This window comes from Bicyclus anynana, chromosome 7, assembly GCF_947172395.1.
Source record: "Bicyclus anynana chromosome 7, ilBicAnyn1.1, whole genome shotgun sequence".
Lineage (NCBI taxonomy): Eukaryota > Metazoa > Arthropoda > Insecta > Lepidoptera > Nymphalidae > Bicyclus > Bicyclus anynana.
The window spans coordinates 5,226,770-5,240,591 of record NC_069089.1 but is presented as its reverse complement, the minus strand read 5'-3'; the positions used below and the strand labels follow the sequence as shown (position 1 = coordinate 5,240,591).

The 13,822-nt window shown below is 36.1% G+C and overlaps 1 long non-coding RNA gene across 1 annotated transcript; it reads left to right on the top strand.

Moving 5' to 3' along the window:
* The first annotated feature begins 1,068 nt into the window (after positions 1 to 1,068).
* LOC128198227 (uncharacterized) lies at positions 1,069 to 2,077 on the top strand. The gene is made up of 2 exons (XR_008250954.1): positions 1,069 to 1,424; positions 1,555 to 2,077. It is a non-coding gene; the product is annotated as an uncharacterized LOC128198227 (long non-coding RNA).
* Positions 2,078 to 13,822: the final 11,745 nt, after the last annotated feature.

The window sequence follows — 13,822 nt, the reverse complement described above, 5'->3', positions numbered from 1 at the left end:
CTGAATCAATATTTGAAAAATGGGTTTCAAAAGTTTCGAATATAGCTTTGTAAGAATACAAAGATAATACAAAGATAAGCTTTGTAAAAAGACATTAGGTTGTGTTGGATCTTTAATTATATAGGACACAATTTTTTTTTTAAATAGTCGATTATCGACTCGAATACAGAATTAAATATGGGACGAAATTTTAAAAGATATCTACGCAAACTTCACGCAGCTGAATCCGCAGACAGAAGCCAGTTTGCAACAATGCAATTATTAAAATATGAATTTATGTAAATAAGAATTGATAAAAGTGGGGGTTAAAAAGCTAGCGTTGCATCCTGCGTAGGCCAAGATGCCTGGGACTCGGATAGGGGGGCGATAGGCGATGCGATTTCGATAAAGCAACGGCAACGGTTTGCGAGAAATTTACAAGGTTCTGCGACTCAATGCAAGTTGGTCACGCGATTTACTTCACCGGCACCGTGATGGACGAAGACTTACGTCTTTGGCATAGTCGGGTTAAGTAAAACGAGCATTTACGGTTGCCTAACTAGTGCAAATCCAGGCTTTCGAACCGTTGTAGAGAAATTAGTCACTAGTCACTACAAACAGTTGGCCTATTTAATATTTTGGTCTTTATTATCAACCCATTAAAATAAAAGACAAATCAATTGACAAAATGTCATCCACTTATGATGTTACAAATCACGTTGCTTACGGTGGATATCATAAAGTAGGTATGTAGATGACACTTTGATGTCCACTACAATAGGTTAATAATAAAGACCAAAATAGTGAATAGGCCAGCTGAAAGATCTGATATTTCAAAGTGCTTGTAAACTAAGCTTGCTAATGAATTTTGATTTTTTTAAGTGTAGCTAATTTAAAAAGATTTTATTTTATTTTGCCTGAATAATCAAATTTCTGTAATTATCATTATCATTATCATTTTAATCTTTGGGAATTTAGATATTTTCAGTTTAAGTTATTATTTTACATGTAGGAATAAAGAGAGATCACACAAACTCCAAGCTTCTTATCCATTTTCAAAACTTCTTTAATAATAAAAAAATTCAACCGACTTCCAACTCAAAAAATAACTTTAACTAAAAAGCAAAAAATAACATCCTACCTATGTGCTACCTTCTGATCAGTTTGAAGGCGGTGCCAAGCCAGTGATGTTTTAATTAAATACGTTTAAACTACAAAATTTCTGTGGTTATTCCAGAAACTGCTTTAATTAAAACACGACACTGGCTTGGCACCGCTTTCAAACTGATCAGAAGGTAGCACATAGGTAGGATGTTATTTTTTGCTTTTTAGTTAAAGTTATTTTTTGAGTTGGAAGTCGGTTGAATTTTTTTTATTAAAATTTTTATTTTTTTATTTTTAGTGTTAGCATACCCACTGCGTGTGTACAGTCACAACCTATCTAAGTGGAAAGTTCTCATCAATATAAATTTATCAAGTCCAAACACAAGGTAGCTACTGTGAACCGTCGAGGAGTTCTCTTCACTGTCCCTCGTCTTCATCATCAGACCCTTAATACAGTCACAATCCATCTAGGTGGAAAGTTCTCATCAATACAAATTTATCAAGTCCAAACACAAGGTAGCTACTGTGAACCGTCGAGGAGTTCTCTGCACTGTCCCTCGTCTTCATCACCAGACCCTTAATACAGTCACATTCTAGGTGGAATGTTCTCATCAATACAAATTTATCAAGTCCAAACACAAGGTAGCTACTGTGAACCGTCGAGGAGTTCTCTTCACTGTCCCTCGTCTTCATCATCAGACCCTTAATACAGTCACAATCCATCTAGGTGGTAAGTTCTCATCAATACAAATTTATCAAGTCCAAACACAAGGTAGCTACTGTGAACCGTCGAGGAGTTCTCTTCACTGTCCCTCGTCTTCATCACCAGACCCTTAATACAGTCACAACCTATATAGGTGGAAAGTTCTCATCAATACAAATTTATCAAGTCCAAACACAAGGTAGCTACTGTGAACCGTCGAGGAGTTCTCTGCACTGTCCCTCGTCTTCATCACCAGACCCTTAATACAGTCACAATCCATCTAGGTGGAAAGTTCTCATCAATACAAATTTATCAAGTCCAAACACAAGGTAGCTACTGTGAACCGTCGAGGAGTTCTCTGCACTGTCCCTCGTCTTTATCACCAGACCCTTAATACAGTCACATTCTAGGTGGAATGTTCTCATCAATACAAATTTATCAAGTCCAAACACAAGGTAGCTACTGTGAACCGTCGAGGAGTTCTCTTCACTGTCCCTCGTCTTCATCATCAGACCCTTAATACAGTCACAATCCATCTAGGTGGTAAGTTCTCATTAATACAAATTTATCAAGTCCAAACACAAGGTAGCTACTGTGAAACGTCGAGGAGTTCTCTTCACTGTCCCTCGTCTTCATCACCAGACCCTTAATACAGTCACAACCTATATAGGTGGAAAGTACTCATCAATACAAATTAATCAAGCCCAAACAAAAGGTGACTGCTGTAAATCCTTGACGAGTTCCATCGTCTGTGTTTCGGCTCCATCATCAGACCAACTCCAAACCTTCATAAAGTTGTAGTGGTTTAAAATACCTTATGGAAACACTAACAAACGTACTAGCCGTCTCTACAACTTTCGAAAGTTCCCCTCAATTTCTCCAGGATGCCATCATCAGATCCTGACATGAAAAAAATGGGACCACCCTGGAAGTAAACCCTACAAAACAAAAAAAGAATTTTCAAAATCGGTCTATAATTGACGGAATTATCGCTGGACATACATAAAAAAAAAAAAAAAAACATACATACAGCCGAACCTCCTCCTTTTTGGAAGTCGGTTAAAAATAGAAATAACGAATGCTCTACTATAGATACCTAATACCAATTATAGTATTTCTGAATTGAATTCAATTGTATCCGTGATTGCTCTTTTCATGTGACGCGATTTGTACCTACACTGCGAATAAGCTCGGCAAATTAATTTAACAGTCTGGATTCATTCTTTAGAATTCTACTATAGCTTTAAAATCATATTAAATTATTAAAACATGACCTAAACACTCCTCTTCCCTCAAAATTGTATTAGTAGATATTATAATTTCATTTTAATTAAAATTACCAGAAGCCTTACTGTAGTAAAAAACGTACCGTACGTAGATATAATAAAAATATTGACATTCCACCATTGAGTTACTGTGTACTACGCACTAGAGAAGACACTGCACTCATCACTGCGTTCTGTTCTGTGATATCGCCGCACTTCATAGTTTCTTAGGAAGCTACTATATATTGAGCGAAAAGTGTAAGCGCCATATAAACGTAAATCAGAGCTTACAATGTTTTGGTCGCATGATTTTTCTATACGCCATATAGTGCTGCATATTTGAATATTGTAGATTTAACTAATATTTTAGCGCTGCAACAAATACTTCATTCAATCAGCCAGGCGAAATCTTTTTTTATTGGAACAGTACATCATTATTATCAGGCTATTTAGACTGCCCGCTACCAGACCTCCTCATATGGAGCATTAGACCCACTACGCTGCTCTAATGCGGGTTGACGAGCTTAGGGTGAGATATACTTGAATTTAATTAACGACCACTATCAGATGGTAACACCACCAACTTCCCCAAGCTGAGAATTTTGACTGAAAATGCTATACTTAAAAGAGAAAAAAACTTAGTATCTTATAGTCTGATCCCAGATTCGAACCCGGAACTTCGTGATCCGAAAATACATAAGCTATCCCCTCCAGTACATACAAACTCAATGACATTCCAGGTGTTTTTCTAACAACGTCGGCACGCTTTCATTGAAGTCCAACGCGTTTTTGTCGCGATTTTCGTATCGAGTGAGCCGTCAAAGGGCTTATCTATTTACGATATCACACCTACAGTGCAGTGTGCGCGGTGGAAGCATTATTTCATTTTCCCATAATTAGGCTGCGAGTATGAAGCGACACGCGAATTCATTAGCGTACGAGTGTACGGAGGAACGTCGCAGGGGCGCGAGGCAGACGATGCAATCGCTCAATGTAGCGACAGCACAACTACTTTATCAATTAATTCATACATAAAATCATATAAAAATAAACTAAACTAATCCTATAAATAGGTTGTTCTTAATTTCTTTATTTGCTTGTAAGCTCCAAAACTCCTGGACCGATTCAAAATTTATTTCGAATTTTAGGTACCAATAGAAAGCCAAATTATCAATGAAACGGAAAAAGGAAAATTCTTTATCAATCAGTAACAACTTTTTTTTTAATTTTGGCTTTTTGTCTGTCTGTCTGTTTGTATGCTCTAATCTCTGGAACGGTTTAGCCGTTCTAGTTCTGTAAAAGGACTTTTACAAAAAGATATTGAGCAGCAAAGGTTTTTATGCCGGAAAATCCCGCAGGATTAGTAACATATAGGCTACATTTTATTTATACGGGAATTAAAATACACGGATGAAACCGCCTCGAAACTTTGTAGAGTCAATATCTCATAGAGATGCTCCGGTTTCAGAGTGAGACGTGCGTAGAGGAATTCCTGTTGGATTAGGGAGATGTTGTCGTTTGGATTCGTCGGTTTTTCGTGGATATTCAATTCTTGGGCGGGCCATATCTGTCTTAGGACAGATTGCCGCTGGGGCAGACGTGTTCTGGAGTGGAGACCGCGTACCATCAAGCGCAGTGTAGAACGCCCTCCAGCTAGATGACGCAGGTCCGACGACATCAAGAAGGTAGTGGGAAGTGGCTGGATGAGGAAGGCGGAGGATCGTGTGTGGTGGCGCGCTCTCGGAAAGGCCTTTGTCCAGCAGTGGACGAATACAAAGAAGTACAAAAAATAAAAATTTAAATACATCAAATCAATCAATACATTTTAAATTAAAACTTTACTGCTCTGCTGACCGTATGAATATGTAGCAAAAACGTTGGCAAGTTCCGATGTTATCAAGCGCACACGTAACTATGTTTCATGATTAATTAAAAAATATAATAATTATAATTAGCCGTCAACGTATCGGAATCCCACCATGTCCCCAATCATTTCTTAATAAGTACCAATATCTGAATGCATTTTATATGCATGGCTTAAATTAATGATTTGCGGTATAGGTACCAAATTTTTTGCAGTCCCGCAACTATATTATCTACCTTAAGTTCATCGCAATAAAGGCATAGTTATATAAATTGAACGGTAAATATGTATGTCGATTCTATTAAGTTATAGATAGGGCAAGCAGGTGTCAGCCCCGTTTACAAAGAGTGTTATCATATTAATTAATACTTAATTATTAACATTGAGTGTTTTTAGAGTAATTGATATTAATTCTTATGCTTCATTTGCAGAAGTGAAATTAAATGCATAGGTGTCTTTTTCCATAATTTTTTTAAATATTTCAATAAATATAGGAATACCCCAAGGAAACAACTGAAAATATTGTAGGGTAATCCAGCTGTTTTAGAAATCCCGTGGGAACCATGGAATTTTTCGGGATAAAAAGGAGCCTAGTTATTGCACAAAAGCCTCCTCTATCTTCCAGTGTAAAGCCCATTAAATTCCTTTCAGTTGTTCTAAAAAATAGATTAACCCAAACGCAGACCGACAGACTGACAATCATTTTTAAAAGTTTGATTGTGTTTTGATAACTTGTAACTGTAACTGTAAGCACTTTATATTATACAGTTATTTTGAAATCACAGATAGTCACTTTAATTTTATTTATATTTATGTGTATTGACAGTTGGTGTATGAAAACCATTTGTGGCTAGAGAAAGTCTGTCGGGACAATACTTTCGAGTATAAATATTTCGGGTAGGAGTAGATAGAAAAGTCTACTAGAGAAAATACATTTAGTTTAGACAAAAAGAAAATACTCGTAGCGTATAAAGCAAGTATGATATAAAATTACAATAACGAAACCCACACATACGTAACTGTTTAAAAGGATCCTTAAATTGTTGTCTATTGCCTCCGTTTCGTGTTTTTGGGACAGGTGTAAACAAGGCGGCGGTTGGGAGATTATTGTAATTTTTATAACCACACATTTTATTACCTAAGCGATATGTGGTCAAGCAAAATTCAATATGATTCTGATGATGTACGTTTTTTTTCAATTTTCACAATTTGTAGGACATTGTTGCTTTTAAGTTGTATAACTATTAATTAAGCAACAGTAAAAAACAGCTCGTTATTGATACAAGTTGGGAGGAGGGTAGTTTATCAAAAGTGGTTACTGACGGCCGCGTGGCGCAATGGATAGTGACCCTGCTTTCTGCATCCACGGCCGTGGGTTCGATTCCCACAACTGGAAAATATTTGTGTGATGATCATAGTGTTTTCCAGTGTCTGTGTGTATTTATACATTATATAAGTATTTATATGTAGTATATAATTGTATATTAATATTATAATATCAACTACCTTAGCACCCATAACACAAGCTACTCTGTATGCTTACTTTGGGGCTAGATAGTGATGTGTATTGTTTAAGTATATTTATATTTTATTTATAACTAAATGTTTTTTTAGTGTTGATTAATTAATAGCTAAACAACTTAGCAGCCACAATGTCCTGCAAATTTCACGGTATATTATCTCGTTCCGACGCCAGAAATTTTCATTTCCTGGTAACTCAGTTAGCTACCAGAATCAAGAATTTTCGTAAATAAAAAATCGATCGTTTCATCGAGATGAAGTTACTCGCGAAAAATTAACTTGATAGTAATCATTTATATGTAAATGTTCTACGAATCTCTGACTAAGTTTAAGCACCTAAAATTCCATGACCTAACTTGAGCAATACCGTTTTCTAGTGCAATGTCACCACCCCAACGTTTATCGGCTCTTCAAAATCGAAAAATCAAAAATCATTTCAAGTAGGCTCAGTTTACAAGCACTTTTGACACGTCAGTTGACTATTTGTAAAGATTCTACCACCGGTTCGGAAGGCAGGTTCTGCTGAGAAGATACCGGCAAGAAACTCAACAGTTGCTCTTTTGTGAATGAAAATTTTTTTGAAATGAAAAAGTCATACAGTATGTTCGTACTATGTTCCCTGCAAATTGTCACTTCAACTTCACAACTCATTGAGCGATGTCTTGACTTTGGTTCTTCTACGGATCTCCTCATTTTTGATTCAATCATGCAGAGACTGAGCATAGCAAATTCTAATTCTTTTATTTATAAAATACCACTTTGCAGGTAGAGGGAGCTTAAGATTAGGCAGATGTTCTGTCAACTATAACTACAAAATAGGGGAAAATAATGCTACCGTAATTAAACAAACAACTAATTTGAAACACCACGTGGTGAGTAACAAGCGACGTGTGCCGACAACTTGATAGCTCCTCAAATTGTCTCCGACCACAAACACGCGTGGTGGGTACGCGCTACACGCTTTTGCGGTTTCGGTTTCATTTTTAAGAGCGCGCAGCGCGTCGGTACGACATGGATAAAATTCGAAGCGCAAACGAGACGCCGAATCATGACTTTCACGTGAGTGAAAAGCACGGAGCGATTGACCCGCGACGCAAATTTTATGACATGAGCGCCAAAACCATTTTTACCTAATTGCAAGGAAATTAAACAACATAACGAAAAACAAAATGGCCATGTTCAAGATATATACCTAATTTTCTATACAAAACAAAAATTTAAGAAAATAAGTTTGCTTTTCCTGAGATTGAAAGCAAAATGTGAGCAAAAAATGTATTTTTCAAAAAAATAAACTATCGGGAAAAGTTTTATAAATTGTGTATTTTGTATAGTCATAACGAAGCTAACACTTTGAAATATCATTTACCCAAATATCAGGCTCTTAACTTTTCCAGAATCTGAGATCCAGAACCATTTGTAACCACCAAATTACATATTGCACACTCTTAACACGATATTTTGAAACGCGAAATAGCTGTTTAAACGAAATAACAGTATTAGTTATTTTGTGGTGTAATAACACAAATATCAAGTATGGGGTTCCAATGCGCTGGAATGGCGACCCTGCACCGGAAAGCGAAGTGTTGGTCGACCCCCCACTAGGTGGATTAAAGACATCAAGCGGGTTGCAGGGAGCTGCTGGATGCTTGGGGCTCGAGACCCTTGTGTTTGGAAGTCCTTGCAAAAGGCCTGTGTCCAGCTGTGGACGTCCTTCGGCTGTTAATGATGAGGTACATTCCATGACCCCCATTACTTACCCATTCCAATAGAGTAGTCGACTCATATCAAATTTTATATAAAACAATATTAATTCAAACAATTAAAAGGGTAACTTTTATAAAAATTAATATATCGATATTAATTATTATAAAAGTTAAGGATTTCTTATAAAACTTAATTTTTTAAATTAAGTTTTAAGAAATCATGTATTATTGTAAAATTTTCCAAACGTCAAAAATGCTGTCGTCCATTTTGTGACGTCACAATGTTACTTTATGTACCTACTAAACGTCAAACTTTTTTTTTAAAGAATATTTGCCTTATCTTTTTATAATATGACCAATATTCCCATTCCCCTCCAACTAGTCGGAAAAGACTGTGCTGTTTAGTCTGAAAGTTACAAGCACAGAATACCTAACAACAATGCCTCAGATTGATGATCATAGGACATCATGTTCTAGACCTCATTATCTGCTTGTTCCATTAACCTATAGTATTAAAATCAATTCTAACTGTTCCGTACAATATGTAGCTAAAACTTTGAATACTACAGAAAAATATCACCTTAGTTACAAACAGTTATGTACTAGCAATAGAATATTCTTTTCAACTCTATTTTATTAAATACGCCACAAATGCACGTTATTCATTCGTTAGCATTCCTCATGGGTCGTAAATAAAATTGTGCAAGAGTAACTATGTATTTTGATAAGCGCAAATTCAAATTTATGCCCATGGTGGGCATTTTAACCGTATAAAGGCTGGCTCGGAACAAGAACATGGCGTATGCTCTAATCTCACGTGATCTCTGCGCCTTGTACAGCTTTTTTCAAGTATCTGGTGATGGAATGTACGGTATTGTAAATTATATTTTTGTGGCCACGCTTGTAAAGTGGTAGTTACTCGATACAATGGTTATGATGACTAGGTTTGAATATATTGATTTTTATGATACATTCGGGTAAATAGGGTCAATGTTAACTAATTTATATATAAAAAGCAAAGATTGTCTGGATATTTGCAAAATAAATGAGATTATAAAATTTCAAAAACTATTAAAAATATTTTATCGTAATTAGATGAACATTCATACAGTTTTAGCTTCCTTACATTAAATGTGACATTTTTTAATATATGAACTATAAGCATAAAAGCACAAATAACAAAGATATTAGTAATTTTGTTTGAACGCGCATACAAATCTAACGATCATCATTGCCTATGACGTCATTATTTCGGGGCGTTTTTCAGGGATCCGCGGCAGCGCTGCAAATCTGACTCTTTAAATCCCTGTAGCTCCGAAAGTAATGATCGCAGATACCCTGTTACTTTTACAAAATTGCTTTACTATTAGTATACTCTTAATTTATATACAATTTAAAAAACTGTCATCATCCCTATTGTTAAGGTTATGTTACACGAGTTTCTTGGCTGTTTCTTAAGTAAAAAATTTATCACTCGCTCGTATTTGACAAACTGTGTGCCTAGTGGAAGTTTTCAATATTTTCATACTATTACTATCACGTTGACGTAAACGCGATTTATATAGAATTGAAACAGTTGCGCAGTAGTGCCACTAGATGGCGCTGTCTCAATTCCTTAGAAATTCGCGTTTACGTTTACGCGATCGTCATAGTATGAAAACATTGAAAACTCCCCACTGGGCACTCTGGGTAAGTTTTCCATTTGCCTCGATACTTACTTACCCAAAGGAGCATGCGGAGAGACGTAAGCGCGCAGTCAGCGAATCGTAAACTCAGCCATTGACGGTCAATTATTCTCACGTTTCTGCAGCGCTAACGGCAGCGAAGACGTTTCATAAGTCGTCATGCACGTTGTGACCAATACACGATCAGTTATAGTCGTGAATAATTGATCGTCAATGGCGTGCATAAGCGTCTATCCGTAGCTGACTCGACGCTTGGTTGACGACGAGGCGATACTGTTACGATCCTTTTCCGAGTCAATATGTGTGCTATAACCTTTAATGTACAAATAGGTATCTTATGTATGTATGATACCTAATTAAACTATCGTAAATGATGAAGTGCAAAAATGTCAGAATCCCTTTCTCTATAAATGATAGGAGGCAGAAATTATGATTTATAGCTGCGTCCCGTGTTTAATACATTAAAAATGGAGCTTCTGTTTGAGACAGGTGAACATAGTCTAAGAGATCACCGTTACATTGTATCTACTCTTACCTATATGTAATGAAGTATACATAAAGGTAAGAGTATACTTAACATAAATAGGAGAGAAATGAGTCGGTAAAGAAAAAGTAAAATTTAAAATTGAAAAAAAAAATACACGACGATTATTAACATAATTAAAAAAAGAAAACAGAGAAAAAAAAAGGTTTTTATAAAAAGAGATGATCGGAGTCGATCGAGTATCAGTTTTCATAACACTTCGCTACGTACCTACTCTTATTTTTAAGCTATAGGATATGGCAATAACATATATTTAACTACCTATAAAATTATGAAAACCTTAAGGAATATCCTCCAAGACTGCTACGTTATGTCATGTTATGTTACGTTATTTTTTTTTTGTTTCAATAATAGTAAACATAAGGTAAATAGAAACGTGATACCCCAGTGGATATGACTCCGATTCCGGAGGGTGTAGGTTCGAATTCAGTTCGGGGCATGCACCTCCAACTTTTTAGTTATGTGCATTTTAATAAATTAAATGTCACGTGTCTCAAACCGTCAAGGACAAACAGGTATAGGGTAATTCCAGGATAGATGCCCCAGTGGGATAGATGACTTGATTTTTATTTCACTATGTTAGGAGCACTGTAGGAGTTAAAGTTTACTGTAAGTAACGAGTCCTCCCCCTGCAAACCTTAGTGTCGGGAGGAATTTCGACCGGAGTCAATGCGTTTCGTCTGTGTGAGTAAAAATGTTCCGCAGTGAGAGGACAAAAGGCGCCAAAATAATATTCGTAAGTGCTTTCAACAGTGTATTTTTTCTCTCGCTTATAATTTTATTTTTTTTTCTATTTGTCTGCTTGCATTGACTAATCGCCTATGTAAACTGATACATTTTATAGTAATTGAAACTCAACTTTTGTTTTTATTGATAAGGGCATCTATCCCCTACAAAAAGTATAGTTGCCCCGTTTTTTATTAGGATAGATGCCCCTAAGGGCAACTATCCCCAACTGTTTATTATAGTGTTGTGTTGTTGCAGGAGAGCAAAATGCCTCATAAATATAAAAGGAAACAGGGTGTTGTCCCTCGTACTGTAACCTAGACCGAAGACAGTATGCTAGCAGCGTTTGAAGAGATGAAAAAGGGAGAGAAAGGCGTAAATCAGATTTCTAGAATATAAGGAATACCATCTAAAATATTAAGACGAAGATTTGCCGTTAACAGCAATTCTTATTTTCAAAGTTACTGTATGTGTTGTTGTTTTAAATTTGAATTACTTTTACTTTGTATTGTATTGCATCATATCATTGTAGTTACTGTCTGGCGTAACTATTACTGAAAAAATATATATATATCCAGCATTTATATTTATTTGTTTTATGAAAACATGCTGTAATAACAAAAAACGACTCGTGGCTCTTACATTCAAATTAGGAGAAGCTGGATTTCCGCTGGACCGAACAGCAATACGTCAGTTAGCATACCAGTTTGCTAAAAAGCTACAGTTAAAGTATAACTATGACAAAGATGGCCAAGAAATGAAAATGAAAGTTACATAAAACACCATAAAGACTGATTATAATAATATAGTTGTTTGATTTCAGAACAAACCAATTGCAATGTTCAATCTAAGTCGCCAATACCCACTAAGGGCACCTATCCTCAGAAGTTTTTTCATGATAAGTCTTCTATCCGCCACAGTAGGCGTCTATCCCATTTTTTAGAGGTCCATAAAATTACAATTTACACAAAATCTACACAGTCTATATCAAAAAGATTCAGATAATATAGAACATTAAGAAATATATTTAATATCTCCCAAAGAACGCAATGCTCTAAGATTATAAAATTCGGAGTTATTTAGCATTTTCGAAAAGTGGGGCATCTATCCTGGACTTACCCTAGAGAATTTTATTAATTCTCTGCGAATGTGAAGTCTGCCAATCCGCATTGGACCAGCGTGGTGGACTATTTGGCCTAACCCATTCTGAGAGGAGACTCGAGCCTAACTGTGAACCGAATATGGATTGATAGCGATGAAGGTAAAGAATTTAAACATAACACATTTAACCTACTTATTTAAAGATTTTAAGATTAACCAGACAACTAAACATTATAATAACAAGTTAGGTACTAGGGACATATTTGATACATTTAACTATTCAAATTATACAAACATGTAACTTATCAACGGTAAATCTTGCAGCCGTCTCCTACACTACCAGTAGTACTTTTAATGCACACCATTCATTATCGGGCCGATGCCGATCTCTGTGTGTTCTGATGACGAAACGCGCGACAAATATGATGCATTGGGACGATGGGCGATATCATGCCTCTATAGGGAAAAGTAAATCATATGCCACCCTCCCAAGAATCGACAAACGATTGTGAACCTTACGCGCTCCAACATAAGGATGTAGAGTTACACAATTTGGTGGATTTGTTAGCAAAATAAAGTGGTTTGTTGTTATCGCAATTATTAGTGCAGGAGAATCAATGAGGCCTCATTTGGTGGATTACCTGTCTACTCTCGTGAAATGAGTGATCGGACGGTCATTGAGATATATCTCGTGGAAATTTTACTTAAATAATGGAAATGGGGTGGTATTGTGATTGTGATGGCGACCAATCGGCATAATGTAAAACGGTTGTTGACTCCATACGCAATCTTTAATCTTTAGAGTGGTTGGAACTATTCCTAATTAATAGGGGACATTTTAGCGCGTGAATTGTATTTCAGTAGGCTTAAAATACAAAGATTAATCGCTACACTAATAATAAGTAAAGAGTCAACACCCTACTTTCAACAACAACAACTTATCTTTAAGTGTAACTTACTTACTGTCAGTGGCGTAGTGTGCCTTGGTATCAAAATTATTTGAGGGGCCCAAATAGAGTAAAGTTTTCTCACTTAAGAAACAAAAATGCTCATTTAAAATAAATAGAACAATGTCTTAACCTATGTAGGATGTTTCCAACTTGTAGACGCGCGCTTAACCAGGGAAAAAAGAGATTGTGGATAACCTACATTTTACCAATTTTTGCTTTCACACGTAAGGGGCCTCTAGTTCGTGGGCCCCGTATCATTGATACGGCTGATACGGCGGTAGCTACGCCCCTGCTTTTTGTACTTACCTAAGTAGGTAGTAGTATTATTTTGATGTTTTTGTAAAAAATCATCATAAACTAACTATACGTAGGTACCTACATGATAGATATGATAGCCCTGTGGATATGACCTCTGCCTTCGATTCGGAGGGCGTAGGTTCGAATCCGGTCCGGGGCAAGCACCTCCAACTTTTCATTTAAGTAACTAAGAACTTACTAATATTAATAAAGTATCAGTAAGAATATTTTTATATTATAATAATAGGTATCGAAATTCATTTATTTCAAATGGGCTTCATTTAGGCACAAGCAATTTAGGAACATTAAGTTTAACTATTTATAAAGACTACCACCTGCTCGGAAAAGATACAGACAAAAGGTAGTTATAACAACTATCT